This window comes from Dromiciops gliroides, chromosome 1 (assembly GCF_019393635.1).
Source record: "Dromiciops gliroides isolate mDroGli1 chromosome 1, mDroGli1.pri, whole genome shotgun sequence".
NCBI classification, from domain to species: Eukaryota; Metazoa; Chordata; class Mammalia; order Microbiotheria; family Microbiotheriidae; genus Dromiciops; species Dromiciops gliroides.
Window position 1 is genome coordinate 551,601,146 of NC_057861.1, and position 14,053 is coordinate 551,615,198.

The 14,053-nt window shown below is 39.9% G+C and overlaps 1 protein-coding gene across 1 annotated transcript in view; it reads left to right on the forward strand.

The window, feature by feature from the left end:
- The first annotated feature begins 408 nt into the window (after nucleotides 1-408).
- Nucleotides 409-14,053, forward strand: part of KIAA1958 (KIAA1958 ortholog) — a 208,567-nt gene continuing 194,922 nt past the window's right edge. Inside the window, exon 1 of the mRNA XM_043978537.1 lies at nucleotides 409-731. The gene's annotated coding sequence lies outside the window, so the exon portion shown is untranslated. The remainder of the gene's footprint in view (nucleotides 732-14,053) is intronic.

The following is a 14,053-nucleotide window of genomic DNA, read 5'->3' on the forward strand; positions in this document are numbered from 1 at the left end:
GGCTGCCAAGAGTGTGCTGGACTGGAACCTAGAAGAGGCAGCGGGCTGTGTGTGTGCATGTGTGTGTGTGCGTGTGTGTGTGTGCGTGTATCGCTAGGTGTTGTTATTACACACTTCCTGTGGTATATTTATGACCGTGGCGGCGATTTCCGGTAGCCGATACGAGCCACTTCTCTGTCGGTGCCTTTCCTCCCCATAGCAGTGAATATCCTCCTCCTCCTCCTTTTCCTTCTCTTCCTCCTTCCCTTCCTCCTCCTCCTCCTCCTCCTCTCCCGCCTCCCCCCATATTTCCAGCCGCCGCCGCGGCTGCCTCCGCCGTCTGTGTCCCCCAGCTCCCCGGAGCCGCCCCAGCAGCGCAGGAGCCAGAGGCAGAGGCAGAGGCAGAGGCTGCAGCCCAGGAGCCCGGGCTGGGGCAGCGGGGCCGGCTACTGGGTCCCAGCCGAGGTGGAGGGGGGAGGAGGTAGAGGAGAGGCAGCTCACCCATCTCCCCCTCCTGTCCTCCCTTCCTCTCTCCTCTCTCCTGCCTGCGGTCCTCACCCCCAAGACCTCGCTCCTTTCCTGTCTCTCTCCCTTACACGAGCACGCACGCAAACATAACCCCCATCCCCGTCCCTCCACGTTCACCCCGCGATCCTAGGGTATTCCCCAGCGCCACCCCCCTCCGGCCGTCCTCTCTCTCTCCCTTTGGCCCCACACCCCCATCCTGCATTCCTATGGACAGACACCTGCAGGTAGGTGAATCCTCCCGGTGGAGAAGGGGGAGGGGGACGATGTACGTGTGCGAAGGATAACCGCGGTGGCTACTGTGGGGACAACCTCCTCTGGGAGAGGAGTGAGTGCCTCCTTGTGCTCTTTGTGTGGACTAGGTAAGGGATGGGGTGGTTGGGGCGGGGGGGGGTGGCTGCAGAGAAGGGGGCTTGTGTTGTTGTCTGCCTCTTCTGGGTCCTGCCCCTTCTCGCCGGTTGTGGGTGTTTAAATGAATGGGCTGAACCCTCCTATTGTCTCCTGTTCCTCGGCCGAGAGGTTAGAGAAGGAGGAGGAACCTTTCCTTCCACTACAGGTTGACGCTGAACGGGGTTTGGAGGGTCGGAAGTTGAAGACCCTGGGGGAGGAGGGATCCAGAGTGAGTTGTTGTAGGAGAGGAGGGTGTACCTGGGGATGTGGACACGTTCTCGGAGGGATACTCCCAGTATTAATCTAATACTACTTCTCCCCAAGGCACTAAAACAAACGCGTGTGTGTCTGTGCGTGTGTGTGTGTGTGTGTGTGTGTGTGTGTGTGTGTGTGTTTGTGTTTTGCTTTCCTACTATTTCTCCTCCAACTGGGAGGCAGGGGAGTGTTATCCTTGTAGCCTTCTAGTTTTTCCAGGGCTGTAATTCTGGCGGAGATGGAGAACGTTCTGGCCTGGTTGTGTTTGGACTAGTTTGTGTGTGAGTGTGTGTGTGTGTGTGTGTGTGTGTGAGTGTGTGTTTATGTATTTGTGTGTGTGCATGTTGGGGGGAGGGATACTGAAGTGTGTTTGGGATGCATCCGTTTGTAAGTATGTGTGTCTCTTCCCTGCCGTATTTATTGTTTCTAACGGAGGAGGGAAGGAAGGAGGAGGAGGAGGAGGGCTTTCTGTTTTCCCCCTTTATCTGAGGCTGCGCGCAATGACTTCTTGTTTGATATCAAATTCATCAAGAAATGTATTCCCCTGGGCAGAATGAGGTTGGTTGACAGAAATCAAACCAAATATGCAAGAACTGATTTCAGGTTATTTCGCATCCCAGAGGATGAAAATAGCTGTGATTTTTACAATTTTGTCTTGTTTAAAAAGTAGAACAGTTTGTTTTTGCAAAGCATGGCAATAAAGTTTTGCTTGTCTCTCAACCCCATTGCGATGGGTCAAATAGCATCTTCCACCTTTTAAATAAATCATTTATTTGAACAGTAGATTTAGGCACAAGAGGCAGGGGTGTATAGAGTTCAGATCTCAAGAACAGAAAGACCTAGGTTCGACTCTCATTCCTCACATTCATTAACCTCCTGGTGGCTGAAGCTAATTTTTTTTTTAAGGATTTTAAATTGCCATATGTTCTAGGTGGGTCAGGAGTTTGTTCATTTGGAACGCGTCATACTAATGAAATCACAGGTGCAGAGAATTTTAAAGGGATTTTGAATGATTTTCCTTTTTCTGGCTTTGACCTATCCTTTCTCCTGGTATCTTTTTCTTTTTGCATGTGTGTACATAGGAAATACTTAATAAATGTTATTGAATGACAACTGTTTACAATAATACCTCAAGTTGTATAGTGTTTTAGGGTTTACAGAAATCTTCCATTTTTCTCACAACAACTCTGTAGGATGATGCAGGCTTGTGTTATTTTCACTTTACATATGAGGAAACAGGCCTGGTTAAATGATTTGCCTGTGATGCACACAGCTATGAGAGTCTGGATTAGAACTCAGATCCTCTGACTTTATTCAAGTCTAATACTTTTTCCACTATATAAAACGAAAACTAAAGCTGTGGGGATAGATCTGGGTACATTTTAAAAAATTGTTTAAAGTAATGATTCAGTATTTAGTTTACTTTAGGTTTTTTTTTTGCGGGGCAATGGGGGTTAAGTGACTTGCCCAGGGTCACACAGCTAGTAAGTGTTAAGTGTACGAGACGGGATTTGAACTCAGGTACTCCTGAATCCAGGGCCGGTGCTTTATCCACTGCACCACCTAGTGGCCCCCTAAGCATTTAGTTTTAACAGCAGGATAATTGTCTTCTGAACTATTGCAGAGATGTACTTGTAGGATATCCAGAGTAATGCATTAAATTGAATGGAGAGAAGCCATTTAAAATTCAGGCTTTAAAATGTTTTTGTATTCTTCTCTCTATCAGTATTTGAATCTCTTCACTTCTGGAGCTTAAGATAAAGTTCTCCAGGAACTGGAGAATTGGTGTTTGCTAAGTGTTAAGCCTATTAGTTAAACCTAAGATACTAGGTAAGATTTTTTTTTATAAGATCCCAGTGTATAATTATAGTTTTAATTGCCCACATGCAAAAATGTGAGTGTTTTTTACTAAACCATAGCCATCTAGAGTTGGGGGTGCAGAAAAATATTTTTAAGTAAAACAATCTTCTTTACATTTTCAGCAAGTAGAAATTCTTTTTCAGAAGATAATACATCTTTAGATTTTTCATATGTTATTGCTTTTTCTGTGTGTGTGTGGCATTGAGGGTTAAGTGCCTTGCCCAGGGTCACATAGCTAGTGTCAAATGTCTGAGGCTAGATTCGAACTCAGGTACTCCTGAATTCAGGGTCAGTGCTTTATCTACTGTGCCACCTAGCTGCCCCTGTTAATGTTTTTAATCCAAATGTATTAGACTTTTGTAACTAATGAAAGTGAACTATCCAGAAAAAAGATTGTAATGATTTTCAAAAATAGTTATTTAAACAGATTTGTTATCGGAGATAAAATTGCTAGCTTTTTGCCACCCTTCCTTTCTGTTAACATGATGTTGCAGCACAATTACTGTATAACTTTGTCACACGCTTAAAGCAACAATAACAATAGTTAATATTTATATAGCACTTACTGTGTGCCAGGCATTGTGCCTTTAAGTATTTTACAGTTATTATCTTATTTGATCTTCACAACAGCCTTGGGAGATAGATGCTCTTCCCATTTTACAAATGAGGAAATTGAGGCAAACAGGTTAGATGTATGAACTCTTGCCTTCCTGATTCCAGGCCCAGTACCCTCAGCCACCTAGATGCTGGGGTAATCCAAACAAATGTATTTTACTTGAAGAGAAGAATTTTTGTCTTTTTTTTCTTTTACATCAAAAAATGGCATAGCATCTGAGAAGTCCAAATAGGTAATATTATTTGATCTGACTTTATTAGCTGATTTCTGCTCCCATGGCCAGAGGGATGGTAGGCAATGAAATTTGCTAAAGGCTTACCATAAATCTTGGCAACAAGGCTCAACTCCCAAATTTCCTTCTGTTGGAAAATACTGGACCACCTTGTCTTCTTACTCTTTAGTCTTTCAGCCTGGGCTTCAGTTTATTAATTCTTTGAAGTGTTATAAAAGATAAATTAACAAACTAAGTTGCTTATTTATATACTTAGAAGCCTGTACACAACGGTGATGATAACATTTAACAGATAAATTGTGTAATCTCAATATTAACAGAATCTGATCAGAATGGAGGATGCATTGTACAAAGTAATATTTGCAGTTTAAGAAATATTTTGAGAGAGGCACCACAATTCTTATTTGAAAGTCTCACTGAACACCTACTCTATTATCTTCTTGATGGTGTCACACAGACCACATTTGGTTTTTTAAAAAAAATCTAATTAGCTAATTTTTTTAGTATTATCATAAGCATTATTATGAAATAACTCTCATGGCACCTTTTTGTCTTTTGATTTCCCTTGGCCAGCTGCTGTTTGTTAATTCAGCATGTAATTATTTCTCTTGGAGTTTGAAATGATTTTTTTTCTGCCCCCTTTTGAATCTTATGGAAAACAAGTACAGTTCCCAGAAATCTGCAGGGCTTGTACAGTGAGATTTTGTATAATGTCTGGGCTTATGGCATATACACAGTGACTGACTTTTCAGGAACAATAATGGTGGCCACACTTACCAAGCTTTAAAAATCAGTTGACTTTGTTGGCATCTTTAATGTTTTTGTTGTTGTTGTTTTGGTGGGGCAGTGAGGATTAAGTGACTTTCCCAGGGTCACACAGCTTATAAGTGTCAAGTGTCTGAGGCTGGATTTGAACTCGGGTCCTCCTGAATTCAGGGTCAGTGCTCTATCCCCTGAGCCACCTAGCTGCTCCATCTTTAATGTTTGATAATTATCAATGCAGTATCGTTAAAGTCAACTTAAAATGTCCACTTCATGTTACCTGGACACACCAAGTGACTAGCATTGCTGTTAATTATAAGCAAACGAAAAAGAGAATAAAACATTGTGGTACTCTACATAAGGATGATAGCTTTGGCACTTCATTTTTCATGATTTCATAACATTGGTATGATTTAACTAGGAAAGATGTTGCCCTCAGTTGGCTCCTGCTGTTCTGAATCTGAGAAGAGTGGGCCATGACATCCATTGTGATCTTTATTTTACATTGGTTTAAGTTGAGTAGCAGCACTTAAACAATTCCTCCAAAATAATTCCCATAAGAAATACAGAGTTCAGTCTTGAATTAGTATTCAGCTACCAGATGTGTGAAATTGGCTTCAGAGAAGCGTTTCCTCTTAAATGTTGTCATTTTGTTGCCTTTTTTTTTTTTATGGAAATAAAATAGAGGAGCTGAAGGTTGGAGAGCAGCCATTTATTTTAAACAGATTTTTTTTGACAGTTCATGTTTGTAAAGAAACCTGTTTGAAATATTTATATAATACATAGAAGTCCATGACAACTGGAAGCTTTTCCCCATTAAAAAAAAAATCCATAGGCCTATGGAGATTAATTTTCACAGACAGGTGCTTCTTGACCCTGGTTCTGATTTGTTGATTTATGACCTTTATTTGGTAGTATGATTGGAAAACTCTTTTGCAAGACTGAAATCAAAATCTACAATCTACCAATGCTCTAGTTGGTTTCCTAGGTAACAAATGTACTGCAGAGATTTCATAATGAGGCCCTGGGTTGGTTAGTTATAGTGAAATTTTGGTGGTTTGATAAAGCTGAGTCCCCAATTTAAATAAGAGGTCAAGAAATGAAAAGGATCGAAAAATGTACATTTTGGGGTCTCTAAATCAGATGTGAAGGAAGTTTAGCACAAGTGTCTAGAGAAAGGGAAAAAATAGAAGTGTTCAAGTCATTTAGCTTGAGAAGTCCTATTTAAGCAACTAGGAAAAAAAATTATACTTCCTCTAAGTACAATAACAATGCCTCTATTAACAAGGAAGATTAGACTTTTAGCTAGAAGGGACTTTAGAAGTCATTTAGTCCTATCCCCTTCCTCCATGCCCTCCCCCCCACCCCAGTGGTATGGTTTAAGATGTTCTTAGATACTCTCCAGGGTTCCTTAGAAGTTTTACAATCTTTTAAATTTTTATTTATTTATTTATTTATTTTTGGCGGGGCAATGAGAGTTAAGTGACTTGCCCAGGGTCACACAGCTAGTAAGTGTCAAATGTTTGAGGCCGTATTTGAACTCAGGACCTCCTGAATCCAGGGTAGGTGCTTTTATCCACCTAGCTGCCCCCTTAACACCACCTACCTTGTAGGGTTGCTGTGAGCATAAAGTAAAATAAAATTTGTGATGTGTTTTGAAAATTTTAAAGCAGTGTGTGAATGCAAGCTATTTTATTCTCTATTTCAGTTTTCTTTCAATTTGATATTCATTTATTAAATGTCTACTACATGCAAAGGTACTGTGCCACGTTTGGGGAACACAGATGAAACAGGGTTCCCTCTCTTTAAGGATTTGATAGCTTATCAGGCATAAGAAGTGTACGAAAATAATTGTAACTATTAGAATATATAGTAAGTACAGTGATAACATAATTGGGGAGGCAAGGGAATTGATACATAGGAGCAGAAGGTAGCAGCTGTTGCCAATAGCTCTAGTAAGTACACCAGCTTCTCTTACTAGGAGGCAGCTTAAAGGAAGGAGATAAAATCAAGAAGAGTTTGTTCCTCTAGGTTAGTATTTAGGCTTTTTCATTAAGTGAAAGAAACAGGGAAAGTTGTCCAGGTAACCAGAAAGACAAGGCTCATTTACAAGAAGGTCTCACCTGCTTCTTTTGCTCTCCCCTCCCTCTGACACAGTCAGCTGTCCAGCTATGGTGTAATGTCCCAGCCTAAACACCTGCTTTGAGGTTTGACTTTTATTTACTGCCTAAAGAGAGGGGCTGGCTACCTCATTAAAACTGTTTGCTATAGCCTCATCTCCCAGAGGGTGGCAAATACATAAAGACAAATAGAATGGGGAGGGGGGATCACGAGGGAAGGATCAAGGATGGAGTCATAGAGGAGAGTGGCACCAAAGTTTGCTTCTTGAAAGAAAGAAGTTTTAACAGGTAGACATACAGGAGGAATCTCTGCAAAGGAGGTATACTATGTTCTCTTTCTGCTTAATAAATGCATGTTGATTGATTGACTGATGAAAAAATGCAAGGGAGGTGGAGAGGCCTGGATATGAGGGGAAAACAAGAGTGAATAGATTAGTTTGGCCGGAATGCAGGGTGTATTTGTGAAAATAAGTAGCAAATAAGAAAAGAGAGCTGTGTTACAGCTAAATAATGGAGGGCTTTAAGCTCAGTTGGCATGTTTGAATTTATTTATTAGGCAAAGGGGAGCCATTGAAGGTTTTTAAGGACAGTGAATGATCAAATCTCTGCAGTAAGAAGATAATTTTGGAAGATGTATAAAGGAGGGACTTGAGCAGGGAAAACAGACGGTCATAATAATAATTCAGAGGAAAAGTAACCAGTCAGTCAGTAAACATTTATTAAATGCCTACTGTATGCCAGGATCTGAACTAGGCCAGACCTTATTGGGAGTTGAAAGGAGGAGGTCAGTGGGAGAGGTATAAAAGTGACAGAGATAATGGAGATAATAATGTACAATTCTGTAGCACTCTTAAAGTTTACAAAGTACTTTCCAATGTTTTATATAGAGCTCCTATAGGGAGAGGTTGGTTGTATGGTATATTGGATGAAGAACTGGTCTCCAAACCAGGAAGAACCTGTTTTGATTTGGCACCTACTGGTCACCTGACCCTAGGTAATTCATGGTAACCGCTTGATGCCCCAGACAACTCTCTAAGACTAAAATAAAAGGCAAAGAAAGTGTAGACCTTCTTTGGTAGAGGAAGTTCCTTACCTAGAGCTCCCTATATACCAAGGAAATCATAGATCTAGTCTCTATGTCTTTTTATGCTTTATATAAAGAATGCTAAGTTTACAAAGCAGTAACCCAACAGGGCAGGTTGGATTATTCCTATCTTATAGATGAGGAAATAGACTTGAGAGCTTAAGCAACTTATCCATAGCACGTAGCTGGGAAGTATAAGTGATAATTCAAATATAAATTTTGCATATAAAAACCTGTGCTCTTCTGACTAGTCCATATGTCTCTAGGCATTGATTTGGTACAGGGGTTAATTGGGAGAGATGAGTCAAATGAAGAGTTAAGATTTTGCAGCTGAGTGACCTGGAAGACAATGGTGTCGTTAACAGCTAAAGACATTAAGGAGAAAGGACAGGTTTAAGAGGAAAGATGAGTTTAGTTTGAACTATGTTGAGTTTGATGTGCTGGATGAGATATTCAGATATTTAATGTGTGATGGAAGATGCAAATATAAGTAAGTGTACAGGTCACCTGACTAGAGCAAATAAATGAAGCCATGGGTAGGGATGAGATGACAAAGGAACAGAATGTAGTGGGAGAAGAGAGGGAGAGAGATGCCATTGGAAACATCCACCCCATGGAAGTCAAGGGAAAATGATGAACCTGAGAAGGAGCCAAGGAGGTCAGGAAGGAAAAGAAGGAGCGAGTAGGAAAAATCTGTGTTGAATTCTTCACAAAGGTTAGAGAAGGATGATAACTTAAGAAAAAGCCACATTGGATCTGTCAGGGCCACAATGATACAGATTGATTAAAACATACTATGATGGATTGATTTGATGGTCTTAGGAAGGTCTTCAGATGGAACATATGTGGTGGTGATATTCCAAATGATTTACTTTCTGCCTATGGTAAAGGAAGTTAGAGGAAAGTCAGAAGAAGTTGTAACACCTTTGGAGATTGCCAGGATGATGGTAGAAAATGGTAAACTTTTTTTTTAAATAAATTATTTTATTTTTTTCCTGTTACATGTAAAGATAGTTCTCAACTTTTGTTTATACAAGCTTTCCAATTTCAGATTTTTCTCCCTCCCTCTCCCCTCCCCTAGACAGCAGGTAATCTGATATAGGTTATATATATATACACACATAATAACATTAATCATATTTCTGCATTAATCATGTTACAAGAGAAAAATCAGAGCAAGGACAAAAAACCTCAAAATAGAACAACAACAGCACCCAAAACAAAAGAAATAGTATGGTTCATTCAGCATCTATACTCCACAGTTATTTTTTTTTTTCCTGGATTTGGAGATCCTCTTCTATCATGAGTTCCCTGGAACTCTTCTGTATCATTGCACTGGTGAGAAGAATATAGTCCATCACAGAAGATCAACGAAAATGGTAAACTTCTAAGAGTAGGGTTCTTTTCTAGTATTCTATAATTCCAGTATTCACTGCATTACTCTGTAGCAGTACTTGAGGATTCTTTAGAATAATAATAGCTAATAATTACATAGTGCTTTATAACCCAACATGTTTAAAACTGAACCCATTATCTTTCCTCCCAAATCCTTCCCTTTTGTTAACTTCCCTATTACTGTTGAGGGTTCATAACCTGGGTGTCATTCTTGATTTCTCTCTCTCTCTTTCTCTCATATTGATCCCTTCCAATCTATATATCTATATCTAATCTATTGCCCAAGTCTGTGGACTCCAGCCATCTCTTGAATATGTCCCCTTCTCTACTCTGATGGCCACTACCTTTATGAGGTCCCTCCTCACCTCATCTCTGGACTATTGTAGTAGCCTGCTTGTTGGTCGGCCCGCCATAAGTCTTTTCCTACTCCAGTTCATTCTCCACTCAGCTGCCAAAGTGTTCTTCCTAAAGTGCAGGTCTAACCATGTCACCTTCCCCACCCCTGCTCTGTAAACTTCAGTATCTCTCAATCACCTCCAGAATCAAATATAAAATTCTCTCTTTGGCATTAAAAGACATAACCCACCTTTCCCCTCCACCTTACCAGTCTTGTCCACCTTATACCTTGTTACATACATGTTCTACGATACCGTCACACTGGCCTTTTTGCTGTTCCTCAAACAAAATATTACATCTTGTCATGCCAGGAATCTTTGCCAGCTCTACCCCATGCCTGTTATTCTCTCCCTCCTCATCTCTGCTTCCTGGCTTCTTTCAAGTCCCAGCTAAAACCCTACCTTCTATAAGAAGCCTTTTCTGTTCTCCCTTAATGCTAGTGCCTTCCCACTGTAGATCATCTCTAATTTATACTATATATAGACTGTACATAGTTGTTTAAATATTTTCTTCCCCACTAAACTGTGAGCTCCTTGAAATCAGGGATTGTCTTTTACCTTTCTTTGCATCTCCAGGACTTAACACAGTGCCTGGCACATGGTAGGTGTTTAATAAATGTTTATTGACCGACTTTAAGCTTTGCAAAGCATTTTATGTGTGATCTCATTTGAGCTTTATAACAATCCTTGGAAACCTGATGCTATTATCCTCATTTTACAGATGGGGAAACTAAGAGTTATGAGTAGTCTTTCCCTTATCTTCATGCATAGCAATACAAAAATGAGCACACTCTCAATCCTGGGTTCTGATGTACAAAAAAATTTCCTCAGAATTACTTGTAGGTCATTGGGAATACATGATCTACCTTGCAGTCTCTTAGTGGTTAGTCTTAAATGCAGGCTAATATTGGGTCCAATATAGTGTAGGCTCTCTTTACAACTGGATCATTGTTTAAAAAAAAAAAAAAGGTCTCTTAGAGGGACTTCCTGCTACTAATCTCTTTCCTGATTAATGTATCCTTCTGCTAACTTTTAAATTTTTTTTGTTGTTCGGTTGTTTCAGTCTTCTCTGACTTTTCATGATCCCATTTGGTGGTTTGGGTTATTTTTTTTGGCAAAGATACTGCAATGGCTTGCCATTTCCTCCAGTTCATTTTACAGATGAGAAAACACAGGCAAATAGGGTGAAGTGACATGTTCAGGGTCACACAGCTAGTAAGTGTCTCAGGCCAGATTTGAATTTGGGAAGATGAGTCTTTTTGACTCTGGACTCATCACTCTATCCACTGCTTTATTTAGTTGTCCTAACTTTTGTATAGTTATGTTTTCATTCCATAACTGCCTTGCTTCAGAAACTATACAGTCTGTCCCATCATAAATGTATCTAGTCCAGATCAAACTCTTTACTTTGGTCTCGATGTCCCCCACCCCCCACCTTTTTTGTTTTTTGGGTGAGGCAGTTGGGGTTAAGTGACTTGCCCAGGGTCACACAGCTAGTAAGTGTGAAGTGTCTGAGGCTGGATTTGAACTCAGGTCCTCCTGACTCTAGGGCTGGTGCTCTATCCACTGCACCACCTTAGCTGCCCTTACTTTGGTCTTAACGGTGATATTCACATCAGTAATTTTACTTTATCTTGTCTATTGCTGGGCAAATTTTTTGGGGGGAGTAGGGTCCTGACCAGCTACTATTTTTTTGTTGTTGGGGCAATGAGGGTTAAGTGAATTGCCCAGGGTCACACAGCTAGTAAGTGTCAACTGTCTGAGGTCGGATTTGAACTTGGGTCCTCCTGAATTCAGGACCAGCACTTTATCCACTGAGCCACCTAGCTGCCCCCCTAACCAGCTACTATTAATAAATAAGCCAGCACAGGATATATATAGTCAGGGAAATTGAAGTTTATTTATTTCTTCAATAGTATGACACATCCCACCAGTTGTTGAGAGAAACCTCTGTCTGATAATTTGGCAGGTGACATTTCTGTAACAAAAAAGATGTGTTCCATTCAGCAGTGTGGTCTATGGTCGTTCATAGAGCAAGTAAATGGGAAACGGTTCTTATTGCCACAAAAGGGGAGGCTTAAATTATTACTGAGGAAAGATTTCATCCTTTTTAGCACAGCCACTTAGACTAGACCAAAGAAAACAGTGCCTTCTTTATTTAGTCAGTAGGATAAAGAGCAGGGGACAACGTCTTTGAACTATTAAAATCCTCTGAGTTTCCTTTTGTAAAATGATTAGCAGGAAGGGAAATATTGAGACATTTTGCTTTAAGAGACCACTTTTAGCTCTTCGAATCCACTTATGACACTATCCCAATTTTATCTTCCACTATTCCCTAACAAGTACTTCTGCTTGTCAGCCTGACTTCTCCCCTTTCCGGAAACAAAATACATTTTCTCAGTGGTCCTCAAAAATAAAAATTTGCCTTTTTTTTTCAAGGCTTCTCTCAACTCACATGTAGAGGAAGCTTTTTGCATATTGGTTATTTCCTTTGGGGTATTTCCATAACAAAATCTTTGTAACATACATTTTGGAGCTCTTATGAATGTAAATTTTCCTCTGATAAGATTATAATCTCTTTGAAGAAAGGGGTTTTGTTATATCTTTTTTTTGGTATTCTACAAGGTGGTAATATTTGAATTAAATTGGGTCCCTAAAATTATATTTGAGACTCTGCTGGGGCAGCTAGGGTGAAAAGCAATAAAATAAATGGGTTCATTTAAAATTTGGAAGAAACTTCTGATTTGCTTCATTCTTAATCCATACAAATTAAAAAAAAATTTTTTTTTATTTTTTTGCGGGGCAATGAGGGTTAAGTGACTTGCCCAGGGTCACCCAGCTAGTAAGTGTGACATGTTTGAGGCCGCATTTCAACGCAGGTCCTCCTGAATCCAGGGCCAGTGCTTTATTCACTGTGCCACCTAGCTGCCCCTGATTTGCTTCTTTCAATACAGATCAACCTTTTTGATAAACACAAATCAGTTTTAAGTATTTTTTTTATTTGTTTTTTTGCAGGGCAGTGAGGGTTAAGTGACTTGCCCAGGGTCACACAGCTAGTAAGTGTCAAGTTTCTGAGGCTGGATTTGAACTCAGGTCCTCCTGAATCCAGGGCCAGTGCTTTATATTCTGCCACCTAGCTGCTCCCTAAGTATTTTTTAATATCTGTGAACCTAGACCACATAAAGTATGGGTAATTTTCTGATCCTCAAGGGTGGAAGGAATTTCCACAATGAGAGTTCCATGTACCTGATGAAACCACAGATTTGTCCCCCTCCTAAAAAGAAACCATGATGCTACTAGTAACTTATGTGTAAAGTACTTTCAAGGCAAGGTTTGCATCTACTATTTCATTTTATTGATGTGTGAATTTCATAAGGCATAGTTGAAACACACCCTGTCTCTTGGCTCATGCTTCCCATTCTCAACTTATTTTAACTGAGTTTTCTCCTCTGCTTCTCTAATCTTACTTCTTTGGTGTTTTACATAGGTTTCTGAGTAGCTAGGTGAGAAAACCCCAAATGAGGTCATGAAGAGTTGGACAGAACTGAACAACAACAAAAACAAAAACTAGGTTTTGTAGCACCATCTTGGCTTGCTTTTTCTCTCACATATCTGAAGAGTAAACAAGCTTCAAGATAAAAACCTATTGTGTTCTTAAATATGATTTAAAAACCCCTATTTTGGACAATTATTGTTTTCTGAGGGAATAAAATCAGAAATTACAATGTAAGTCAGTGAAAAGTATGATTCAATTTCCAAAAATAGTATGTACAAACATCCTTTAAAGTACTCTGTTGCCTAAAATGAATTATACCTATATCTCATCTAAGCTCCTATATATTTGGTAAAATACTATTAGAGGGCAGTTATTTCTTCCCATGGGAACAAGGTCATAAATGGGTGATTAGCTAAATGATGGTTCCAGGGGTTTCTGCAAGATGGTATTTGGTTGTATATTCAATTAATTAATGAGCATTTCTTAAGTGCTGACTATGTATCAGGTATTGTATTCTAGGTCTTGAGGACCCCCCAAAAAAGGTAACAATCTTTATCCTCATCAAGTTTACATCCTATCCGGGGAAATTACATGTACATGTGTAAGTAAATACATAAATATGTACAAAGTAAGTTAAAGGTAAAAGGAGGAAGGAGAGGCAGTAGCAGCTGGAGAAGGAAGGAAGCAGGAAAGGTTGTAATTGTTACTTACCCTTTTTCAGTCATGTTCTACTCTTTGTGACCTCATTTGGGATTTTCTTTTTACTAGAATTGTTTGCCATTTTCTTCTCCAGCTCATTTTACAGATAAGGAAACTGAGGCAAACAGGGTGAAGTGGTTTGCCCAGGGTTACACCTCTATTAAGTATCTGAGGCCAGATTTGAACTCAAGATGATGAGTCTTCCTAACTCTGGACCCAGTTCTCTATCCACCTATGTCACCTAG